Below are 8,341 nucleotides of genomic sequence, written 5' to 3' on the forward strand. Positions count from 1 at the left end.
CCCCGCCTTCCCCGGTTGCAATGGAAATTTGCTTTCCTTGGTTGTTATGTTCTATAATTAGCACAAATAGATTGATATCGGGTGTTAACGGATTTTGCGGAGCCTGTTATTGTTCGTAACCCAACAAACAATGCTTTCTGTTAAAATGTGGTCTTATCCAGCTGCGTTGGTGTTAAATCGTTTTGTCGTTTTAACCGTTAGTTTGAAAAAATAATGCAGTTGTAATTTTAGGACAGGGGTATTGAGGTCGCCACTATCGCCCGGTTAAAAAAGTTTTAGTCCTCTAGAAAGTGATTGCAGCTTTGGCGCATTAGTATCACTTTAGCAGGCCGGCATAAATTCGGACATATTTTATAATTTTCGAAAGATCTTACGTTATTCCTCATGAAACCACATTTCGAAGAGCGAGCGGCATAGCCTGGATTACAAAAAAAGAATAGTCGCGAAGTACTTTTTGTCAATATCTGCTGTTGATCCCGGTACGCATAAAATTTTTAGAGGAATGTGATACTATTTTTGCCCAAAAACATCGCAAAGCTAACTATTGTAGCGTAAAAAACTTCGTAATTTCTTTTTGGTTCGAAACAATTAATTTTTTAAAAGAATGTTGTCACACTAAGCGATTCAGTTTTTATTGTTTTTCTATAAAGATAATATTGATAATTGAAGTTAAATATAAAGGGTTCATAGCAAGAACGGCCCAGGTCAAAAACTATCGAAATCACAAATTATTGTATATTATTATGTAATGAATGCAATGACACCGACTTCTGAACAAAAAACTTCATTTGAATAAAAATAATGTTTAGCATTCGAAATTTTTTTCTAAAATTCAATTACTTACATACAATAAATTGTGATTAACCCACTTTTGATATTTTTTGACTTGGGCCGTTCTTGCACTGAGCCCTTCATTTATGGTCAGTGTTTAGTCAGACCGGACTAAATGACAGTGTAGTGCAGCAATCTTTACGTTATAATTCAAAAAGAATTTTTGTCATAATTCTTGCTTATGGTAACATATGCCAAATCTGGCAAAAGTCGAAATTAGCTGAAGAGATTTTTTATCCATTGTCATCGTTATCTCACTTCTTGAGATTTTGTGACTTAGTCCAGTGTGACTTGACACCGACCATTTCATCTTGTTCAAGCATCATCGCCTTTACGAATGCAACTGTAATGTGCTTGTACTCAGAAACTGATTAGGGAGGTTTTACCCTTGGGGTCATTCGCATTTTTATTAGTAAAATCTCGAACCCTATGTGTGGGGCTGGGGGATCAAACCCAGGCATGCTGCGTACAAGGCAATTGATTTACTAACTACGCTATGCCCGCCCCTGCGTTGAACTCTTTAAATAGCGAAGAAGCACAAAGTTATAATGTATATCATTTATAAAAGTCATTTCATCAATCAGATTTCTTTAATTTGGAAAAAACTGCTTCAGTTTTTCATATGCATCGATAGCGGATGCCCTTACGAACACACTCATATTGTTTTTAAATCTCAATTATCTGTTATCTGTGAGGTAAGCGAGAAAAGATCTTTGATACAATTCGCTCTGTCAATATTGTATCTTGCAAACAAGCATGGGAAAAATCGCATCACGAATCGTTCGTTCGCCATTCACTAGAAAGTTTTCTTCAGTTGTAATACATGCTGTTTGCTTAGAAAACGATACAAAGCAATCTGGTGCTGCGAACATACGTGAGCCTAAGCTAAAACAACCAATGAGGAAGCGCATCAGATGCTTGTTTTTTTTTCTTTTCTCAACGCGGATGGGTTCGCTTGCATAGGATTTGCATCAAACAGTTTTTGATATTAAAAAGATGGGTGGGTAATGTCTGCGACATAACCGGATAGATTCAGAATACACAAGGAACCGGTCAAGAAGCCGGCACTTCAAATGTCAAAAATCCACATTCAATTCGGCTCAGCAATTTCCCGACAGCCCTGTAGTCAGCAAATTTAGAAACTGATATCTCGGTATAGTGAGATTTGTATGCTGGTTTTTGGTAAAATATTTTCCGAGTCTCAGCTATGAAATGTCACTCAGTAATAAAAAATGTTTACTGAAATCTCAGGTGTTGAGATTTTGGCAAAAGATGGAAAAAAGCTGAGATTCGGCAGAAAAATTATGTGTGTACTTATCAGAATTTTCAGATAAAAGTATGATTTGGGCGTTGGTTATTTCATATTATTCATTATAAAAAAGATGGGTAGGTACTGTCTACGACATAATTGGAGTGTCATGACTACACTTCAGGACGTTAATTTAAATCTAATGATATGCAACGGAATCACATTGGAATGCGAAATATTCAACTGATTCATTATAATAATTATGGTTAAAAATTTAAAATTCCTTCGCCAACTATTTTTCTACTTTTCAAATGTGCAACATTTTTTGAAAATATTGTAGGAATGTTATTTATGACAAGCTGAAAATGCGTTTAGCAACACTTGCCACTAAATGGATGATGGGAAAAAGACGCATATTTGTTTTGGTTATGCTAACATTATTAACAGAAAGAAATGAAAAGGCACATGGCAAGAAAACGAACGAGAAAGTGATAGTAGTGCGTATTCCCACGAATCTGTTTTCTCACCATTTATTTGACTGTCTTATGAACAGCTAGCATCAGCAGCAGTAACGAAGAATTATTCGTGCTATGGCCCGTAGTGAAAATAATTTAATTCTTTATGCGAAGAAAATAGTCGCCCTGAACAGGGCTGTTTCTTCGATACTTGGGAAAGAAAGTTTGCTTTTTAAGTTGCGCAAATCCAATACGATGGCAAGATATTCACTGCTGCCTGATAGACGAGTGTTCCGGCACCGGCACGTTCGGCGTAGTGATCCTTTCTCAGCAAACGAAGGACAGGAAACTGGAGACCGGTACGAACTAGCGGGATTTTTGCTTTTCCTGCACCTTTCTCCCTATACCGCGACCAGATGAGCGTATGTTACCACTACCAGTATAGGTGTAACACACGAATGATGCCGCATAAGACCCTCGGTTTTGTACTTGGTTCAGTTTGTGTTCGTAGCCCCAGGGGATGGCCATCGAAAAGAAAAAAACAACGCTTGTGTCCCTCGCATACTACCCCTTTCAAACAGTGTGTTTGTGATCGGTTCAGTTTGCGTTCGAAGCCAATTGGACAGTCCAACGAATGAAATCAGTTCACTTGCACCAAGAAAGAGGAGGAGCTTTGAACAAAAACTGCTCAAGATTTGCAGCTTCGTTCTTGTAATTAGCGGGAACTAACAAGGAATGGCTTCAGTCAGATGATTAAAAATCGGGTTTTCCGTGTGTTATTAGACTGCTCAGAAAAATAATGATTTTTTGAAAACTCAATTGGCCCATCCCTGAGTCGATTCATAGTCCGACCAGGAGTACTTACACTAATTTTGAAGCAAATCGGACAAGTCTAGCTACCGGACCAACGTTTCAGAAGTTTGTATGGGAGCTATTATTTCACAAAATTGTTTAGTTCGTGAGAATGGAGTACTGATACCCAACCATGCACTGCTAGGCCCCATGCAAAACTGACTCAGACATCAGTTCGTTAAAAATTTAATAACTTATTTTAACAACGTCGGATTGACTAGCAGTCTTCTGCAAAGTTGTAGACAATTGAATTATCTTTCTAATTTTTACTTACAGTGCTAATACGATACATATAGTGCCACCTAGCGGCGAAATGCGAGCTAGTGGGTTTTCTCCATATAAATTGTCGCAATACCCCATGCAAACTTCAGATACGTTGGTCCGGTATATATAGCTAGACTTGTCTGATTTGCTTCAAATTTGGTGCAAGTACTCCTGGTGGCACTATCAATCGACTCAGGGGTGTGCCGTTAGGGGTCATTTTTTTCTTGTCACTCTTGTGTGCATGCTAATTTCGACCCGTCGGAACAAACAATAATAGTTGGCGAAGAAACGATTTAACTCTTGGTTTACTGTTTGATAGCGCTGATAAGGGCTAGTTTTCCAAAGAAATGGTTCTCTGGGTGGGGGATTTTTGTTCCATTTGACCCTCGTTACTAGCGCAAGCTAATTGTTACGGTCAGTTCACGGAGCCCGCTGAATCTTTATAATCACCTTCTCTCCCAATGTTGACATGTAGTCCATCCAACTAGATTAACTAATAGGAATCGACCATTCCAATCAATACTTCCTGAAGATTAGTGGTTCGGTACATGAAATTAGCGCGAACTAATCGGGAACGAGCTTCGGTCGGTTGTTTTATAATCAGGTTTTACATATGTATGTATTGTTCCACTCATGGGAAATAAAAATAATAGTTGGCGAAGGAAAAGATTTTCAAATTTGATTCTTTTGAGTGGTTTGATAGCTCTACTAAGAGCTAATTTGTTGGATAAAAACAGAATATTCTCCGGCTGGGAGATTTTTGTTCAAATTGGTCCTGGTTACCAGCACGGAGCTGCACAAATTAATCCACAAAGATGAATCCTAATAATCACCTTCTCTCCTGGTGTTGACATACGGTCTTCGTACATCTGACAAAATTTGCTGAAACTGACTGAAATCACAATTCGGCCATCGAATGAAATCAGTTCATTTCTATCGAGAAAGAGGAGCTTCGACCAAAAACTTAAGATTTGCTCGGTGCATGAAATTAGCGGGAACTAATCACGAACGAGCTTCGGTCAGATGATATAAAATCGGTTATTTCGTGTGTGTATGCTATCTTCCATCCATCGGAAATGAAAATGGTAGCCTTCGTAAGTATCACGTAACGACCCAAACTGATTCATCCTCCAGCCTTGCACAGCTCACATATTTTTTACTTCTCGGTATTGTACAGCCCTCTGTTCGCACCAAGCAGCTAAATGCGAATGAAAACAGAAACAAATCTGGAGCAGACCTACACACTTAATTTTTTCTTCAGAATCTCAGCTTTTTTTTGCACCTTTCGCCGAAATCTCTGCTGAGATTCAGCAAACATAATTTTTTGCTGAGATCTCAGTAAATGTGACGTTTGAGTGCTGAGACTCGGAAAATATTTCAACACAAACTAATCTCACTTTACTGAGAAATCAGTTTGTAAATTTGCTGACTACACAGCTGTTGGGAAATTACCGAGCCGAATTAGGGACGATCCATAAATGACGTAGCATTTTTTGAATGATTTTTAACACCCCCCTCCCCCATCGTCACAAACCTCTAAATACCCCCTGGTAATTACGTAGCTTGACGGTAATTCTCCCCCCCCCCCCTTGACCTGTAAAATTTAAAAAAAATGAACAATGATGTTAGTTATTCCCCTTTAAAAAAGCTACGTAGCATGACATGACCCCCTACCCCCCTGTCGTCACACATCATAACAAAATACAAAACTCCTCCCTCCCCCATATAATGCTACGTCATTTATGGATGATCCTTTAAGTGTGTATATTTAAATCGTTTCATCATTTGAGTGTTCGGTTGGTGCACCATATTGACGGCTCTGACCGAGATGTGCTGGAAATTTTCGCCATTTCCGAGTAGTTTTCGAAAGGTTTTTTAAAACACATCGTTATAAAGGCATGTTATACATACTCCAAATTTTAATACAACATTGCTGAACATATTTTCGACAAATGGCCCAAACATCCAATTATTTTGTTAAGTATAATGGAAGTTGTTAACGTTCAAAATCTGACGTGGCTGCCACAGCCAATATTTTGAAACGGGACTCCTTTATTGAAAACTTAGATGTATTCTACATTAAAATGCCGCCACGTACCGTGCTGCATTGATTGTGTGCGGACCTTAAGAATACTCGGTATAGGAACACTGGAGTCTTTTGACATTTGAAATTATATTCGTTTATTCATCCATCATGGTAAACGTAAGTATAAAAGGCGCATCACAACAAATTTTCAACAAAAACCGTACCATAACATAAATTGATCTGAATCGGCAAATGCTTTCATTTTTTTGAATATATCTAATGAATTTATGATTTTATTTTTCCGTGATTTATACTTTGCGTTCGTTGCAGTCAACTAATGTATAGAAATTGATAGGTTTAAATAATATAAAGATATTAACTGAATAATGATAATATATGTAGTTGAGAATAACTATGTTGTCTATTGTTTGAGGTGGACAACTCTGTTTTATATTGTTCTTGATGTTCTTATTTCTGTAAAGTTAGATAGTTAGATATTTTCATATTATTATAAATGTTGCATGTAAATAACACCTTTTGCACATTGTATTTATGTAAAGAAATGGCAAGGTTTTTGCTTAAAACCGCAACACGTATAAACACTAACCGGTCAGCTTAGCTTAGTTAACCGCCCGTGAGTTTCTCATGATTGATCAAAGCCTGTTGAAATTGCATATTGAACCAATTGTTTGATACTTGGGAGTAGTACATCATACTCAACGTGCAACCTAAAGAGACTAAGATTATAGTATGATCAATAACGTAGATGGCCACGCCCATGCAGTCAATGTTGGGATGGGAAGGAATGTTAGTTCAACACTTGTGACTATTACGACCGAGGAATTCTCTACAGCATCCACAAGTGTCACAGGATAGGATTTGTGTTAGTAGGTAGCTAAATGAATCAGGATATATCTTGGTAGATATTGTGATTTAGCTAAGTACTCACGCGCTTTGTCTTTTCATTTTAGATCAAAGTTTTCAGGAGTGTGACCTCCAGTAGAAATATGAATGTCGAATAGGTATTTAAAGAATTATTATTCCGCGGGGCGTTACATAACAGGATAAAGCTGCGTGGAATATAATAGAGGTAATGATATGATCTTAGCAATATGTACGAAAGTCGCTCGCGATCAATTTCCGATAATTCGAGAAATTTGAGCCCCCAACAGCCGGCCATTGGGAGTATTGCTACTTATTAACACTTCAATGATGAGTTTGCAGTACAAAAAGCATAAAATATATCTCAAATGAATAAAAAAATTCACTACGAAATGTTAATTACACGTTGGCATCTCCACTCTCCCTATCAGTCACGTTTCCATAATTGGGTTAAATGCCAAATTGCAAACGACATGTTTATTATGCGTAATACATATAATAAACACAATGACAAGGACTTTTGATCCATCGGCCGTCCAGAAGAAGAATTGATGTGAGAAGAGCAATACTGGCAAAGACCGACTACTATATAAGCAGTTCAAACTCCAAAGTGTGACCCAGAGTATTGCACTGGATGATTTTGAAGAAAGGACCAGGAGAGCGATTTTACGAAGTTTTAGCTTCGTAAAATCCTAGCATGATGTTAGTCGCCTCTTACGACATGGGAGCAGGTTGCCAGTAGTTCTATTCTTGGCTGAAATAGATTAAAAAAAGGTCAATGGACAAACATGGATTCACCCAACGATGATCGCATACAAATAATCAGATCGCTATAACTTTCGATTCCATCAATGAAATATTTTTGCAAAATTGCTGGGAATATATTTGAATACTATATCTTTGGAATGTTAACTACCAAATTAGTAGACAAATATTTCTTTGTTTATAAAGATCAGACCAAACCTGTGGGTGCATGTTCAGTGAAGATATAAGAAATACCATTCCATTACAAAACGTATTCTTATCCGGATCTCATTACAATATTAATATCAAAAAAATCTGTCATTGTGGCCCTCTGGTAAACCCTTGTTCGACTTTGCTCAAGATAAAACAGCCGCATGCATATCATATGTATATCACGCACAATGAAGGAAATAGGTTCCAGAAACCCCTTGCATAGAATTACCACATCTATGAAAGGAAACTGATTCGCTAAATGCATGATCATAGCTCGCTTGAAATCAATCCCATTCAGGTGAAGCAAATGTGCAATAAAATGCAATTTAAGCACCAAAAGGTTGGTGATTTCATCCCATTTGCTAAAATATCCACTTCGGAGCAGACATGGGGACGGCGCATTGAAAGAATATTTCAGCTTTCTTGGGAATGTAAAGGTGCCGAAAAAAAGGGTTTCGCAACGGATCGTGATCTATTTCCCAAGCGTGAATAATTGAGTGAGTGTTCTTATTTATTGCGTATTTTCCTGTACTGCCATCAAGGCTGCGCCAAAAAAAGCGAAGGTAAACGTTTCGAGGAACGCACCAAATTTTCTGGTACATATATTGCGAAGGACTGTTAAGAGTGCCGTGTCGAAAAATGGGTAGAGAAAAAGGGTACCGGTAGAGACAGTATGATAGAGATTTATATGCCGAAAAGCTAGAATAAGAGGTGTGGAACAGAAGTAGATATCGTTGTTGAATTTAGTCTTTGAGGCCCAGACATGTAATATCAGCTCTGAATCTTTGAGATGAGATGATAGTCGGTGAATTGGCTATTCATTTG

This window comes from Topomyia yanbarensis, chromosome 3 (assembly GCF_030247195.1).
Source record: "Topomyia yanbarensis strain Yona2022 chromosome 3, ASM3024719v1, whole genome shotgun sequence".
In the NCBI taxonomy this organism is placed as follows: domain Eukaryota; kingdom Metazoa; phylum Arthropoda; class Insecta; order Diptera; family Culicidae; genus Topomyia; species Topomyia yanbarensis.